Consider the following 18490-nt stretch of genomic DNA (forward strand, 5'->3'; position numbering starts at 1 on the left):
TACATTTGACACCATCCGAAGCAAAAACTCTGAGAGTACACTGTGTCCTACTGAAACTTGAAGTCTAAAACATTTTATTCTTCCTAGATTAAATTTACTGAGAGGATTGAAACTTTGTACTTGAACATAATGGCCACTCTAATGCTTTAAATAAATAGCATTTTTATCAAGTACACTACCTACGCCATCTCTGGCTGTCACCCATTCGACTACAGACAAGAAGTTAAATGCATTCTATAGTCAGATCTCTATTAGATAACAAAGTTATCAACAGCTCCATTAACAATCTGAACACTGTGAATATTTGAAAATTCCTCCCTAAAATGTTCACATTCACTTTCACTTTTTGATACATTTCTACAGCATTGTAAATGTCTCTACATTCTTCAAGCTTCACGTCAAGTTGCTGATTGTTGTAATACATTTCAAATAGTGACATTTACAACAAATATGCCAAAAGTAGCAAAGTTTTTTGATGACTTTCAATGCATTGCTCTTGGCTATGATTTCTCTTCATTTTGAAACATTTTTACTTTTCTATGATAATTCCTTGAAGCAATTCCTTTTAATTATACGTCTATACATTTAGCAGAGATCTCACTGGGGAAAAGGTAGGGAGGTGCGAAAATGTAAGATGATGGGTTGACTGTTTTGCTTTAATTTTGCTTCCCTGATTCAGAGAGGGTGCATATTCCCAGCACATTCATAGTTGCTTCCTTTCCTGCCATTTCCTGTCAAAGTCCCTGGTGGTGGATACACAGTGATACTCATAGTGAAGGTTGTGAGGGGACAAGGGGAGAAGACCAGTAAGATCATTTCAGTTCCTTTCCCTTGATATAAGATAAATAGAAATTTGTAATGTATTTGACCTTAACTTTTTTTTTTTTTTTTCTAAAAGAAAAAAAGTTTATTTGCTTCTCTTCCTCTCACCAAAAAATTCCAGCACTCAAAACAGAAAATAAAATGTGGAATCGTTTCTCCCTTGCTTTGCCTTAAAGGTCCATTACGACTTCAAATCATTCTCACTGTTTCTTATTGCAGAGACATTTTTTTTTTTTAACCAATCCAGCGTGTTGGTCCTGATCCACTGATCATCACCTGATCCTTGGTCCTTCTCTAGAAAAATGTTAGTTTCTGACACTTGAGGTCTCCTGCAGCCACTTTTTTTTTTTTTTTTTTTTATTAATGTTATGATGGATTACAAGCTTGTGGAATTTCAGTTGTACATTTTTGTTAGTCATGTTGTGGTTGACCTTAACTTTTGACAGACTGATTGTATCTGTACTTGTAGCTAAACAAGAAATTGAATTCAAGATGGTGTTGGGTTGGACCATGGAAATAATTCTATCACTATACTGCTTTGTCTTCTCCGTCTTGCACCTAGGTCATAATAACCAGCTCAAGTGCATCAAAAAATAATTCCTGAATATGCACTCGGATTTCCCAGTTGGTTCTTCAATATCCCCAGATTTTGTGGTCCTGAATTTGATCCAACAAACACTTATTGCATGGAAGGCACTGTACTAATGACTGAGGGGATACAAGGATGAACATGATAACATTTCTGCCTTCAAAGAATTTATGTATCTCTCTCCCTAACCAGCCTATAAAGTAGAGGATAGCTATATACCATCCATTTTTGGTCACTATGAGGAAATTCTGTAATAAAGCTCTGATAGAGAATTACATGCAGTAGTATGCAAGAACAGGGTTATAAACCTGCAAGAAATATGATCAAAGATATGTCAATAAGAAGGCTTTAAATTGCTCACACATATGGAAGTCTTTAGAAAGAAAGTATTCTTCTAGTGAGTGTTGTGAGTTCAGAAACTTTAGACCAGAGAAAGTCAGCAGAAGCTCTAGCTTTTACTCTCTCTTCTGTTGCCTTCCCTCTCCCTAAAGAACACAAATCAGATGGAAGAGGATAAAGCCCTGATGTTCAGGAGATAACTGAGGTGAGAAACTCTAAGACTTAAGAAGGGACTATAGGGATAACTGCAGGTTGTGGGAAAAAAGATGAGGAAAGAGGGGCAGGAAACAGGAAAATGACCACTATCTAGGGGAAGGAGTTAAAGGAAAGGCCACAGTCTGGGAGGAGGAGGGAGAGCAGCAACATGAAAGCACTCACCTGGACACTCTGGAGGCCCAATCAGTGAGGCGCTGCCTTACGAGGTTTAACAGCACAAGGAAGTTGAGTCAAGGGTACAACATCTGATTTCTTCTATCTGGAACCCCAAAGTTCATCCAACGGCAAGGACTGTCACCATCCTCTCTGTGGACTGCTGGTTGGCAAAACTTATCTACCCTCAGACTCAGCTGAGAATGATGGAATGAATCCGTCCGTTTCCTTGTGCTCCCTGCTCCACCAAAGTAGATAGTGATTGCTCCCTCTCTCTCCTCCCCCTACAGAAATATAAGGCAACACCACACTACTCATTGCGCTGCGTACTGCTATGAGCACACAGGTGATTTGTACAATGAGAGAGGTTGGAAAAGGTTTCATCTGACCTACCTCCTCCATGTTAGATGCCTTCTTTCATTCATAAACTCCTTTAGGCCAATCTAGCTGGCTCAAGGAATTTCTACTGGCTTCCTAGAATGTTCTAATCTGGACATTCTTGTCTGGTGTCAATGTTTTCCCTCTTTGCATGATCCAGATTGATGATTTAGGTGGAAAGACTAAGGTTTATTGAGATTTTATGACGAATCCATCAGCTCTAGACACAGCAACCTGTGGTAAGTGACACAGTGCCAGAGCCTAGGACAATCTGGTTCCTGGGAGTCCTAATCTCAGCCAGATAGCAATACTCATAGGCCTTCTTACCCCAAGAGGAAGGGAGGATGGGAGAGCAAATACTTTCTCTCCCATTAAACAAAACAACCCCTCATCTTCCAAACCTGCCTGTCACGTTTTTGTTTTTGTTTTGTTTTTAAGAGTTTGACTAGGTTAGATGATTCTGGGGGAACTCTTTCTACTTAGTCCCCTAAAGGGAATGGTATAAAACTTGCTGGCTAAGAAGACCGTCTCAGAATCTAACAGAGAGGTGGTTTCTAAAACTAAACCCCATTTCCCAACTCTTTAGGATCAACCTGACCTATATTTGCCCTGACATCAATCTCAACTAATGCAAGAGAATGACGCACCATTGACTCTTTCCTAGTTCATCTGACTGCAACCTAAATGCTATTATGGCTCTGAGCACTGGAATGTATATTGCTCTAATCAATGAGTGGAGTATCTTCAGCATAGATCTGTGGTTCTCAACTTCAGCATGCCTAGAATCTCCTGCAGAACTTGTTAAAACACAGATTGCTTGGCATCACTCCCAGAGTTTTAGATTCAGTAGGTCTTGTGTGGGGTCCAAGATTTGGCATTTCTAACAAGTTCCCAAAGTGATGCTGATGATGCTGGCCTGGGGTAAGCACTTTGGGAACTACTTTGTTGCTGTTAGTGCCCCTGAGTGGATTCCGACTTCTAACAATCCTGTGCACAGCACAGCAGAACTCTGCCCAGTCTTTTGGCACCATCCTCTCATCTTCTGGCACTGTGTCAGACAACGTTCTGCTGTTATTCACAGGGTTTTCATGACCAATTTGCTTGAACTTAGGCGGCTAGGCCCTAGACTTAGTCTGGAAGTTCTGCTGAAACCTGTCCACCATGGTGCTGGTATTTGAAATTCCGGTGGCAGAGCTTTTGGCATCACAGCAACATGCAGCCGCCACAATATGACAACCGACAGACAGGTGGTGTGATTCCCTGACTGGGAAATGACACTGGGCAGTGGTGGTGAGAGCGTCAAATCTCAGCCACTAGACCACCAGGGCTGGCCTTGAGAACCACTAGTGTTTATGAACAACAGAGTTAAAAACAAAGGTGCCCTCTTTAAACTTTAGATTACTTCCTCTTTTACCTGAAATCAAACTACATCTTTATATAAACTTTATCTTAGAAAAAAAGATAACTTTTTTTTGGTAGAATCTGACCACATTTTACCTTTCTGTAATGCTATCCCAGATAGGATGGGGTACATATTTGGACAATCCTTGCACATACGAATGAAAATAATCTAGGATGTTATTGCCTCCCTACAGCTGTTTAAAATCCTTGAGAATACTAATGTCACAGTTGTTTGAAAACAATATGTCTGTGGCCTCCTAATTCCAAGGCTCCCTTTGGGGCCAACTCGTTTAATGACCCTGTCATTTCAAGCAACAGTTCCGATTAATACCTCCTTGGAATTAACCATGCTAATGATATAGTGCTTTGGAATAATTGTCCTGTGACTACAGTCACATTAACTACTTTACCTGGATTATCTTTCACATCAATAAATTCACCTTTTAGCAAACGGTCAGCTGTGGAACAAAGGAGAATTGGCCACTGGAGTATAGGCCAATGGCAGCCAGATTGGATCCAAATTGAGCAATCTCTACAGACTAATACTAAGTGGTGATCCATGAGTAATGGGCCATAAAAACCCAGACACATATGTGAAGTACACGTCAGTGACGCTTTGTGAGAGTTTCTTCAGGAGAAGTATGGAGACATACTCTCCTCTTATGATCTTAAAATAAGGGATGGTGAAGGAATTAGAGAAAAGATTACACATAAAATTTAATAGCTGGTTTAACATTTGTCATAGGCTTTTATAGTTATGTGATTTATAAGAGTGGAGAAACACAGAAACCTTGGTTTGAATTTATAAAAGTTGTCCTCTTAACTATCAAGACCCTGGCTCTCCTTATGTTTTCAAAGCAGGAAGATCCAAGATCTCAGGGAAAAAAAATATCTTTTTAGTGCTGCTGGCTGCAAGGACTACAAATGCTTGAAAGAGAAGAAAGTTTTCTATAATGTATATTTAGTCTGCTCTGGCTAGAAGTATGTTGTAGGATTCTAATGATAGCATACAATTTTTCCACTGGTAATTTTGTCAGCTAATTGTATAACAAGGGTTTTTCTAAAGACTGGTCTTTAGCCATGAGATACACACACACACACGCATTTATATACACACACATATATACATACATATTTATACACATACGTATATATCTCACATAGGGATACACATTCAGCAGCTGAAACTAATAAATGGTCTCCTCCTTGGTTTTACTGCTCTACATATACATTGTACCCATTTCCTCTCAATATAGATTCAGAAATTGAAAACCACAAGAACAACCTCAACTATAGTAACTGCCATGCCAATACTAAGTTATCATGTAATTAACATCAATAGCATCTTAAATTTCATGCTTAGTCCTTCTTGTTTTCTATTTACTTAAAACAGCCTTTCCACGGTCATTTGTTACATTCATGCAGAAGAGAAGTACTACCACACCTCCACACTCACATCCTCCTCCCATCCCTTAAACTTTTTCCCATTCTCAAGGAGAAAACCTGTCTCTGAACAATGGGGCATTAGGCAAGGCAGGATCCAGGGAGGCCGTGAGGGGTGAAGCTGGTCTGCTCAGGAGTGGGCAATAAGGAAGGTCAAAGGGAGTCCAGAGGCTTGCCAGCTGGGAGGCAAGCTGAAGGAGAAGGAAAGAGAAGTTTCCTGGACACAGCAAGCACAATGTGAAAGATATAATCTGAAAAGATTTGTAACCCTGGGTGCTAAGAAATTAGTTAAAAGATCTTGATGTCTTGTATGTATGTCTTCGTTTCCTTTGACACATAATCAAGATCTGTTAGGGCAGCCAACTCATGCATTAGTGGTGATAATATACTTGATAAGATTTGGAGAAAGTCTCTTAGCTGGATAAGTGTAAAGACTAAATAGAGAGAGTAGGGTGGAGCTTAGTGGCATCTTGAATATTTCCACAGTTTTAACGTCCTGGGTCTGCCAGCCACTGTGAATGTGTGTGTAAGTACTGATACCTCAGGGATATTTTATAGGTTTCCCTTCTGAAATTAAAAAAGAAAAAAATCTGGCATTACAAATGCTTCGATTAGGCCTTTTAATTTAGTACTTGAAGCTATATGGCCACTTAGTTATGGCCTGCAAGTAATGAAATCCCTCTAATTTCCAAAACCATTCATCTGTCTGGGCTTTAAGTACTTCCAAACTCTGTTGAGAAATAAAGAGGTGAAATCTGTCAGTTTGCATTACCCTGGTTTTGTGCAATTGGAGGAGACTTTTTAATACATCTAAACTACTCGGATTAACAAGGTGCTGCAGGAGCCACACTGCTATATGTCACTTGGTTTACCTGTTGACACATGTTAGTAAATAAACAAGAGGGTTGTCAATCAGTTAGTTTCAAACTCTGGATTTGGAGAATGATAAATTCTACAAAATTGCTCATGAAAGGAAGAAAACTTGCTATTTCAAGACTCCATCTATCTGTGAATCACAGTCCATATTAAAAAAACCCACAACAAAGACATGACACACTGTCAAGTGAGCTGAGTAAACTGACACCCTTTTTCAGACCTTTTAGGGAACAGGTGTTGAACACTTGTAATGAGATTTCCATGCATCTTCAGAGGAAGGAGATAAGACGCTAGCGAGAGCTGCTCAGAGTGTCACAGATCACGGCTGAGGGCCTAACTCCCAGTAGCCACCACATCCAAGAGCGCATTACATAAATGTTCTGTTTTCTCAGGAGGTGCTTATGTTCTTGCTAAGAATTTTTACAGAAAGCAAATATCCACCAAAGAGAAGCTTTTGGAAGAATATAAGGTAATTTTCCCAGATGCTGGGGAATCTGGGATATAGACAATTAAGTACTCCTGGCGCACTATCTTGTGCAGTTACCGCCTATTATTTTAGGAATCTTCTTTCTTTGGAAACTTTATGAATCAATGATTCCTGGAGCTTTCATAGCATCGTTTCACAGTGTGAAAGTATTTTTTTGAAGCATAAATAGGTGGCTGACAGTTCCATGTAGAAAATGAACTAACTGAAATGGAATATCCCATTTCTTATAAGAAAGTTAAAACAACTTTGTTTCAGCTCAAATACATAATAAACTTGGAAAATCATTGAGGAATTGAAAGGTAAAAATCATTACTTTGGGATAGTTACAATAAAGAGAAATACTAAATTCATAGTGGTGTATATTTTCTTCATCACACTGAGGTCTGTGATCTCTCCGGAGACCATATTTCTATCAGAGAGGGATTCCATTTATTTTTATCCATTAGTAAGCCCTTCTAAGATCATCTGAGCCAGCCTTTCCTTTCCCCACTGATCTATGGTCCCACTCACTTTGTTATGGATGAAGCACAACAGGCTCCCGTTTATACATGAGCCTGCCTCTATGTTCCTACTCACCAGCTTTGGTGATGGTTTTGTAATTTGTCTTAGTACGTGGCAAGGCAAGTCTCCATACTCTTTTTCTTAAATCGACTTAGTTATTCAGTACCCTTTACTCTTCTATTTAAACTTTAAAGTAAATTTATCAAGTTCTTCAAAAAAAAAAAACCAAACCTTGGAATTCTAAAGGACACTACAGTAAATTTACAGATAAATTTGGGGGAAAAGTTTATATATTATACTATCAAATCATTCCTCTTAAGAGCATGGACCATGTCTACACTTATTTAGATTACTCTCTATGACCTTTGAGTTACAAAATTTTCTTTAGAGGTCTAGGAAGTTTTGCATGCTTTTGGCAAAGTTAATTCCTGCATGCCTTACTGTGAAAAGTACTTTTTTGGTTTACGTTTTTTGGCTAGTCGACTGATGTTGCGGAGTAGCGGTCCACTGGGGATCTCCAGGACCTTTTGGGAATCTGCAAGGTCAAAACTATTTTCAGAGTAATACCAAAATGTTTTTGCCTTTTTAACTCTTTCGATATTTACACTGACAGTGCAAAAGCAATAGGGGGTAACCCACTGTTGCCTCAGCATGAATCAACGCCGTGGTGCTAAATCATACTCGTCACTGTGTTCTCTACCACCATGCACTCAAGAAAAAAAAAGCCACTTTTACATAAAATGCCCTTGCTGAAATTGTAAGAATTATTCATTTTATCAAATCTCTGCCCTTGAGCATACATTTTTAAATATCATCCACGACAACCTGAGAAGTTGGTATAAAGCCCTCTGCCTACTGAAGTACAGTGATTGTCTAGAGGAAAAGCATTTGTGTGCTTGTTTGAGTCTAGGGCCGAACTTTTTTTTTTCCACAGAGGACCATTTTTAGTTGAAAAGACTACTTACAAAGTATGGTTGTTCAGCCTTGGATATTTGGCAGATATTTTCCAAAAAATGAAGTAATCTGCCACTTTAAGAAAAAAAACAGACAGCATTTATTGCCAATGATAACATTAGAGCTTTCAAGGAAAACTAGAATTTTAGAAAACTTGGATGTATCATGAGTTTGACAGCGTTCTAAGACTTTAAAGACTTCTGATGAGACAGGGTGATATTAATGAGGATGACTTTTTGATATTATAATACTCATTAACACTAAGAAGATCATAACTCAGTGGACCAATATTTTCCAAACGATCAGTACATGGTGTTAAAAAATCATTCATGGTGAAAGATCTATTCAAAGTGCATGATGAACCAATTGAATTTAATGTAATAGTATGAAAAGTTCATTGGTATGATGTCAGATTCCACATTGCAATTAACTTGTAAGAAACTATCACTTGTTGAGTTTTGGTGTAGCATCATAGAAGAAGAACCACAATTTTCTGAAAAGTCTATTAAAACATTGCTCCCTTTTCCAACTACATATCAGAATGAGTCCAGATTTGTTTTTCATATACATCAACCAAAATAATACAGACTTAATGAAAAAGCACAAGAGAATCCAACTAACTGTCTTCAAGGCAGCCATTAAAGAGATGTGCAGCAATTCTTTTTCATGAAAGTATTTTATGTTGACAGGTAATGGATTTATCACTGTTATTTTTAAATAATATTTTATAAATTTCTCAGTTTTATTTCTAGTGTAGTAAATATAACCCACCTAAACGAAACCTCTTTGGGATCTGCATTAATTTTTAAGAGTGAAATGGGTCCTGAGGCTAAAAAGTTTAAGAACCACGAGTGTAGAGAAAGGGAGAAAGGGTATTGATTTTAGCAGGTGAACTTTACATCTGGTGACCTTCTGGAACAGTTGTATCTAATAGGTTCTATTTAGAGTCTGTTGAATTTTCTAGGGAGACAGTCATTTCATCTGCAATGATGGTTTTTATCTCCCCTCTTTCCATTCTTTTCTTTTTTTTCATTCCTTTTATGTTGTTCAAGACTCTCAGTACGGTGACAATGGTAGGGTATAAATTGTCCTGTTCCTAATCCTAGTGGGAATGCCTCTAAACCTTCTTCATTACATAAAATATTTGCTGTAGGTTTTTTTCTATATGGGTTTTATAAAGTAGAGGATGTCTTTCTAGGATGCTATCAGTATAATTTTTGATCATATATGAGTATTTAACTTTTTTTCCCTAACATCTATTGAGATCATGATTTTGCCGTTAGTTTGTTAGTTTTCTGATGTTGAACCACTTTTACATTCCTGGGATAAACTCCATTGATTGTGATGTATTAGTTTCCCAATACACAGTTGGATGTTGAGCTAATATATGTTTAGGAATTTTTGCATAAATGCTCACAATGAAATGGGCCTATAATAATTCTCTTTTGTTCTACTGTCTTTATCAGGTTTAGGAATCAAGATTATATTTGCTTCATGAAATGAACTGGGCAGCTTTCACTCATCTCTTATTTTATTGAATATTTTGATAGGAGTTATCTGTTCCTTAAAAGTTTGGTAGAACTCAGCTCCAAAACCAACCATGCTTAGGGACTTGGGGGTGAGAGGTCTTTGAGAACTATTTCAATTTGTTTAAAACTTATTGGCTTATCCAAGTTTCATTTCTTGTGCTGGTTATACCAACATACAGTTTTTCAAGAAATGTATCAATTTCATCTAGACCTTCAATTTTTCTATTTGCTTATGATACTCTTTTATTTTCTATGTCTCTTGCACCTCTAGTTATTTTTCTTTCATACTGTATTTATCTGTATCTTTTTTCTTCATCAGTCTGGTGGATGTCTATCTTACTCTATTTTTTTTTCTATTCTCTGTATCACTCAGCTTTCCTTTATATTACCTACATCTTTCTCCTTTCCTTCTGCCCTCATTCTGATCTTCCAGGTCACTAACAATTTCTTCAGCTGTATTCATCCTGTAGCCTATCTTACAACCATATTATTTTCATACCCAATATTTCCACTTTGTTTTTCATGACTTGTTCCTGCATCATATTGCTAGCATTTTCCTATATCCCCTTGAGAACATTATGCTGTATTTAAATTCCTGCTCCATCAGTTCCAGATGGTACATACCACTTAGCTTATTGTCTTTACTAAGGGCTGCACTCCCCAGGAGTCTAGTTATTTTGGATTGAGACCTCATGATCATTTGGAGGTACTGAGAACAGGATGATGGGCAGGCCCTCTGTGTCCTTTGCAGGGACTTTGAGGAGAGAGAAGCTTCAACTTCTGAGTAGAGAGTCCCAGGTAATATAGGATGAAAGGGGATAATTTCCTTTTGCTACTAATCCATTAAGCAACTCCTATGGACAGGGATTCACCATTACTCTGTTAGATTCCAAGCAGCAGGAGCACTTGGCCAACAGTGTCCTTAGGTTGTAATTCACTAGGCTAGAGGGTTTGGATGCAGAGGAGTAGAGGGGTGACTGCCTGAGGGTGGCTCAGCCCATTCCTGTTTTCATCAACATCTCACTACAGCACAGCTGTGGCTCTGTCTGGATAATACCACAGATACTGGCACCTGGCCTACTGCCACCAATTCCAATGGTAAAAGGTAGGAAATTGATTGTCTCAAGGAAACGCAAGGGAGAGGCAATAGCAGAATTTAAAAGTTTTCCTGTCTTCTACTCTGTCTGGCCAGCCATACTCCAGGCTAGTGTAACTCGCCACCTGATAGATTTGTGAGATTGGAAACCAAACTTCTTTGAGCAGAGAAGTGAAGATGAATGAAATGATGGTGAGTGTACATATTGCTTTTTGGATGGCAGCTGGAAGGAGGTGCAGAGCTCAGGGTAAGGCATTCTTTTGGGGGGGACACCATGGTTATAGATCGAAGGGAAATATGTAGAAAGACAGAAGAACAAGTCACAGAAAAAAGAAGGGAGAGAGGATGGAGTAAAATTCATCCAGAAAGAGGGAGGTGGAATTGGGGTCAATATCATGGGGGATAACTCACCCCCTGATGCTGGAGAACAGCAGACTCGGGTTGGTGTAGATGCCGATAAGTCTGTAGATATAGAGCTGGAAAGCTGAGGCTTACTATGCTTACAAGGTTGAAAGGAAGCGACTGCCCTGAAATACTCTAAGTTAGGTATCATTTAAACTTAAGATCAAGTCCCTATGACAGCCTGACTTGCAAAGAGAACAGTGTTTAAGATGGAATCACGTTTTCATTTTCATATACGGGGTTAGCTATGACCATCCCTGACTGAGATGGTCCTTATTTGTTATAACACACAGTGCAAAAATAAAAAAGGAGGGAAAGGATGGATGACTCACTGACAAAGAGACTGTGGATCAAGGAAAGGTGCTGCTCCTTTAGGTCACAGAACACCTCAGCAGAGGCATGACACATCACTCTGTGTTGGCAATATTAAATCCGATAAAAAGGATGGAAGGCCCAAACCAGAGGGCAGCGTGACAGAGCTGCCAGCAGTTGTTTTACACAGAGTAACACATACTACTGCTTTCTGAGAATTAAACTCAGTTAAAACAGGAAGGATGTTAAAGGAATGCAGACTCAGAGTCAGTTTTGGAGGAGAGTGAGCTCTGTGTCCTTACATGTCTTCATGGTTTGTCTGGAGTTGACAGAACTCTTGTCCTTCCCTTTGGTCACTGAAGCTGGCGGTAAATAGGGAGCGCAGAGGAACTGAGGGCTTGCAAGCACTCCCATCATGCTGCCACTGGTGCACAAGGGTGCTCCTCATGTCCTCATTGGACTGTTCGCTCAGTTGGTTGGTTACCTGAGTAGGCAAAGAGCTACTGTGCAACTGCACAGGACACTTCCCGTCTAAAGTTACCTGGAGGTACACACAGAGCTTTAAAGCACCGTCAGACGTAAGCAAAGAATGTCTTTGTCTGCCGCTTCTAGTCAAGAATCCCTGCAACTCGTCCTTACTATGCCCCCAAAACATCTTTGCTACATAGGAATTAATCTGTCAACATTATCATGAGGTAATTGGTGTGAGCACCAACTATGTAGTGCGGGGTTGTTATCCTGAGTGGCTGGTGAGTTGTCGGGAGAAAAGCTGAGGCAAGTAAACCTACTAGAAATCCACATTTTCTCCAGATCAGATGTGGAAAAGGCCAAAGTGAATTCACATCATTTACATAGTACTTACAAGGGAACACAGTCTTACCACTTTCTGGTGTGCACTACATAGAGTAAAGCTAATGGTGGGGCAAAGAAGTGGTGTTAATGCCATCTAATTCAATATGTTGATGAGAACGTACTGATAAGAATAGTTTAAAATTAACATTTCAATTGTATCATATTAGACGATGGAAATCAAAGTAATTTATGGCTATCAGAAAAAATTTACTTTCTTGGGAGATTTAAATAATTCATTGACCACTTGAAAAATACCCACAACTTTTCTTTATATATAGGGCAAAAATAAATTTTAATTTAGTCTCTATCCAGATGATCTTAGATACAAAATCACTGTAGCTCAAGCAAGGACTTCTTACTACACATACACATATTGCTTTAAAAACTAAAATTTTTTTTACAGATTTGTGTTATTTTCTCAAAAATTCTAAAATAAAACACAATTTGACTCAGAAGCAGAAATGGTCACCAAGATTTTACTTTTAGGCCAAGGTCCCTGCATCCATGCCACACTATCCAAAAAGGTGTGCAGTTTTTCATATATACTCATTTCTATACACACACGCCCTTAAGCGGAACAGATTTTATTTATTTATTATTTATCGCTACACTCTGACAATGGAGTGCTAAATTAAAATGCCACCCAGGTGGCAAACACACCCTCATGACGTCAGGACTGCCACAGTGCAACACCTTCTCTCAGAGAGAGCAAGCAGCGCAGCCCTTGGGGAAAGCATCACTATCCCGTTCAACCGAGACTCTGAAAATTAGAGCACTGGGGTTAGACCTGGGAACCTGGCAACAGGAGGGCCAGAGAGATGCTCAGCACAAAGTCTCTGCCTGCTCATCCCACGCTACCTTTTGTCCAAGGCGCCTCTATGGTTCCAGATTTGCAATCAGCCTAGGTGCCAAAACTAGGCAAGAGATCTCAGGTCAAGGCAAGCTCTAGGGAGGGTCTCCCCTCTTTTATCGTAAGTCACAGTATGATACGTAGTTTCAGGAGAAAGCAAGGGCTGTTATGAGATGTATTATTGTTGTTCTTGTCTATAGGAAATTCCTTGAATTAAAGAACGGTTTCTTCTGTAAAAATAACAGCTAATTTGCATCAATAAGGTATGTGATTAAAAAACAATTTGGAAAATGAAGTTTCAGTATTATTTTTGAACCTTAGATTATACAGAGAATGGATCTTATTATTACGTACAAAGTATAGGTAGTGATAAAATTAAACCAAAGAAGAAAACGAGTTGATTTTGTAACAGCACAAATCTCAAACATTTCTTAGAATTTAAAAAATATAGCTTTCTAGAAATTTAAGATCTCAAAATGAACTGTTTTCAAGATCTCAAAATGCAAATAATTCCCAAGAAGGAAAGGAGGCATTTAGAGAGAGGTCATTTGTTTTATTTCATCTATTACAAAGTTGTAAAATCCCTTTATTTCGTAAATTTGTGCTGCCAATGGAGAGTGTGAAGAATTCCCAAGGATGGAAGAGAACTGAGTGAAAACTGAGCATCATGCTGAATTACAGAAACAACTGAAACAGGTTAGTTTCCTATCTACAACCTTTGGCTTCTGTGATCCAGACCTAATGCCTCCTTGCCCCTCACCCCATGATAAGGGCATGAAATTCTAGTTTAATTTTTCCAATCTTGTAATTTTTAAATGTTCATTTTTTGCTCTATATTGTTAATTTCTCAGTGATTGGTTTGAATGACCTGTTGCAAGCCAGCTTGCCGGTTTACAGATGTTCTCTCTGCTATAAACAGTCTGATCACTCCCTGTACCATAAATTCATTGGTTTATTCAATAAATAGTTACTGAGCACCAAATATGCACCAGGCACTTTTCTCAGTACTGGAGATATAGCAGTTATTAAAATACAAAAGCCCTGCCCTTGTGGGGCTAATATTCTAGAACAATAATAGGATGAACGAACTGTATCATATGTTAGATCATAAGTGCTATAGAGAAAAATAAAGCAGAGAAGAGGGAGAGATGCTCTGAGTTGGGGGGAGGTTGCAAATTTTAATCACTTTCAACGCCTGACACTGTAAAATGTGTGGGGAAAAATAAAAAGATTCACATTCTGGAGTCCAACTCTTAGCCTTACACGAGGGACCTGTGCTGTCCAATTCAGCAGCCACATGTGGCAAATGAGCTTTTGAAATGGGGCTACTCTTAACTGAGATGTGCTGTGAGAGTCAAATACACACCAAATTTCAAAGACACTGTATGAAACAATAAGGTAAAATAGCTCATTAATAATTTTTTATATTGAATACACTTTAGATGATATTTTAAATATATTGGGTTAAACTATATTATTAAAATTAATTTCACCTGTTTATTTTTCTTTCTTTAATGTGATTACTAGAAAATTTTACGTTACACATATGGCTTCCATCATATGTCCACTGACAGCACTGTTCCAGACTTCCTTTCAAATGTCCATGCATTTTAACTGAGAGCAAATTTAACTATAGAAGCTTGCTGAGAAAGAGGAGGGAGGAGGACATAGGAAAAGGAGGAGACAACTCAAGAGGCAGACAGTGGGTTCTAATCTCCCACTTACTAGGTACGAGACCAGACACTGGCTGGTAGCTAGGAACCACTGCTTCAGTTTCCTGAAAAAGGAACAATAATATTATTTATTATAAAGGACTGTTGTAAGGAAGGAATGAATGGATACATGTAAAGTGCTTAGACTAGTGCCTGGCACGTAAGTGTTTGCTCTTATTACTAAATATCACTATTTTTGGAAAAAGTGACCCTATAAATATTAACCCTTCCTTTTGTGATGTGGCTGAGGTGTTTATCAAAAATTGCCATTACTGTGAGTCAGACAGCCTTGGAGGCAGGGCAGTGGGAAGAGCATGAAGGACTCTGGTGTCTGAGAGACATGGGTACAAATCTCAGGTCTGCTGAATTTTAACAGCAACAGCACAACCTTGTGCAAGTCACTAACTTTGTCTAAAGTCTCAGTTCTCTCTTCTATAAAGTATTTATTTTGTAGAGTTGTTTAGGGAACTATTGAATCAGTGTAAATAAAAAACTTCCAGGGCAATAGGCAGTCAATACATGACAGAATTATGACAAATCTTGGACAGAATTTGACTCTTTACATGGTATAAACTACCAGAAGATAATCATTATAATGCTCAAGAGAGTACTGTTTGAAAGTCTCATCAAGCATTTGAGTTCTTACGTATGCAACCGATATTCTCATTTTTACTCACTTTTAAAAGCACCCCCAAGAACGTTTACTTGGTAACTCTGTTAACTTGAAACCAAATGCAATGAAAGGAATAAAACTGCATTTCTTAAAAACCTCTCTTCTGTTACTTCAGAACATTCTTCCATTGAGATTAGCTTTCCCTTCGATCCACTTAAATTACTAAGACTACACTGATTTTTTTCTCTTTTCTCTGCAAGCATTTAATTTTTAAAAAAGTATTTTTCCTAGAGTTAGCAGCCTATGCAGTCGAACAGGGGTATGGATGTTACATACGTGTGAAGGGAGGCCCTCCATCTGGTGGAAGTCAAATGTACAGAGGACAGCAACTTTCCTCTCCCCACCTCTTTAATGGGAACAGGGCAACCGCCTCTGCCCCATCCTTCATGAGGCGCATTGTGACCCCTCCATATTTCATGGGGGAAGGAGCATGGCCTCCGCAGGTTGGGGATCAGGACATCTAACTCTATTTACTTGATGGCAGTGGGAAAGCCACTAACAACCCTGGACTTCTTGTCTGAAAACTGTATAAAAACTATTTTCACAACAGAAATGTTGTGGGAAACAAAATGCCACAAGAGGTTTTGAAAAAGTTTGTTAAAAAGCATGGGACTGTTGCTATCACAATGGGCTGTCATAAGAGGGGATGGCAGTCATGGTTTTTCCTAATTCATTTTTTCTAAAGTGCACTTTAGCGGTCATTGTAGGTGTGTTCTTTCCCCTTTTCCTGGCTCTGAGTGTTTTGTTTCTGACACTTTCTGGGGTCAAAGGCTGGAAAAGAATTGAAAAAGGTAGGAAAAAAAGAAATAGAGCCCTTAATGGAAGCCTTCAGTTAAAAACAACCCAAGCAAACTTGTCTATAACATTGCATGCAAAATTTGACTACGATGAGAAAACTAGGACTAGAAAGGATCGTCATTGGTCTCTTGCTCCATTGTTTTTAGACGGAACTAACCAACCAACCTCTTGTCTCTCTGCAAAGTACTGAGTACCTGCTTTGTGTCAGTGGCACAGTGCTGGGGTACAACAGTTAACAAGTTCAGTAAAGACTCTGCCTGCAAATGGCCAAAGATGAGGCAGAGAGCGAATACACAGATATCAGCATGTGCAATTAAATTAATTACAATTGTGATAAGTAGTATAAGAAAAAACAAAACCTTTAAAAATTCGGAGACCCAGAGAACTCTTTCCCAGCAATTTCTTGAGAATGAGATTTCATAGCTTCTGCTCATTCCTATGATTAACAACTTCCAAACTTAAGAACTGCTCACTTTGCATTTAACAGCATTTATTCTTTTTATTCTTATGTTATTTTTCAGGAGTGATAAAGGAAAGATGGTCCTCTTTTCTAGCTGTAAGAGTCCTTCAAATATCGGCAACGGCTTCCAAATAAGATTAGGGTCCATGCTTAAAACATAATGCACAGCATTAATACAGCCTCTGGTATTTTGAATTCATATAAAAAGATATTGCTGAACCTTTATAAAGATAAAAGGCCTATATTTTCCCTACAGAGCATTAGCAATAGTTCCAACAAAGTCAAAGTATTTTCAGTATCTTAGTCAAAGTGATCTAACAGGAGCTCCAAAAAGCAGAGGGCTATTTATCAACGTCACAACACACCACCACTACGTTAGAAATAACTGCACGGCATGCACAGACATGAATTACCTGTTTCCTTTTCTGCGGGGCCTAAAACATAAGAAAAGAGAATTTAAGAGAAAAGCAAACTCTACCCACACTGCTCACATAATGTAAAAGGCCAACCAAGCAAAGAAAAGTAGCCCATTTCCTATTTCTAACTTAAATTTGATTTTGTTCTTGGTCTGATCCTGAGCACAAAACAAAAGCACTTCATTTTTTAAGATACAAAAAAGGGGGAGGGGAGATAATGAAAAACATAATTTTTCTCATCTGATAAGCATGCATTTTGTTTTTCCTAAAGGGGACTGCTCAATACTCCTACCTGACTAGATTTCTAGGATCCGTTTTCTAGAATGTTCTCACACTAGACTGCAGATAAGAGAAGGGTGACTCCAGAAAGGGAAGAGGTGGGAGAGTTCCTAGCTCAGTGTCCATTTGGTCCTATTATAGGCTTTCTCTAACACAGACTTGTTTTTATGTGTGATCCAGAAAAATAGCTACATCTTTCTGATCAGCAATGTTAACATGTTTGTCTAGCTGGTTAATGAAAGAAGTCCAAGGCTGCATAAAATAAAAGAAGGTTCTTCATGTGTACATATTAAAAAGGTCTCTATGACTAGAAAAAACAGAGATAAACAAAGAAACATACTGCATATCTTTTCAGTATTCTTGGACGAGGTAATGGTAAAAAATATTAACTAAAATAGTTAAGAACAAAAGGATTCTCATAGACTTTTTGGATAGGGTGCATGACATTTGAATAAAACAACACTGTGTTTATTTAGGTTGTCCACAAACTTTTTTCTCTTTGCCAGATTTGAAAGGTTTCAACATGCCTATTTTTATATCAAGTCTTCCAATCTGTGTTCACAACACCCAATATTCCCAAAACATGAAAATTATTTGAATGAGTATTCAAAATATGAATGCCAATCTATCTTCCACTTTCTTCAAATGATCTAATATTCATTGCTTTTGCTTTAACACAACATGATACCATAATTAATGATGTTAAACTGGTAACTAAGGAGGTTTCATGTTGTTACTCTCATGATATAATATTGGTTGCCATAGTGATGGGATGGCTTTTTTGTTAATCACTCAGGAGGTTGGTTATCGCATGCTTGTTAGAAAGCTTGATCAGATTTGGAGAGAAAAAAAGAACATAACATAGCCAATTATAATCAATCTTTTTCATTGTTCGAATTTTGATGAAACTATCTTAATATTAACTAATACATTTATAATTAAGTACAATTTT

The 18490-nt window shown here is 38.3% G+C and overlaps 1 protein-coding gene across 3 annotated transcripts in view; it reads right to left on the reverse strand.

The window, feature by feature from the left end:
- The window catches only part of CADPS2 (calcium dependent secretion activator 2), a 495748-nt gene that overhangs the window by 90814 nt on the left and 386444 nt on the right, over positions 1-18490 (reverse strand). The window lies entirely within an intron of this gene.

The sequence above is a fragment of the Equus quagga genome, chromosome 8, assembly GCF_021613505.1.
Source record: "Equus quagga isolate Etosha38 chromosome 8, UCLA_HA_Equagga_1.0, whole genome shotgun sequence".
In the NCBI taxonomy this organism is placed as follows: domain Eukaryota; kingdom Metazoa; phylum Chordata; class Mammalia; order Perissodactyla; family Equidae; genus Equus; species Equus quagga.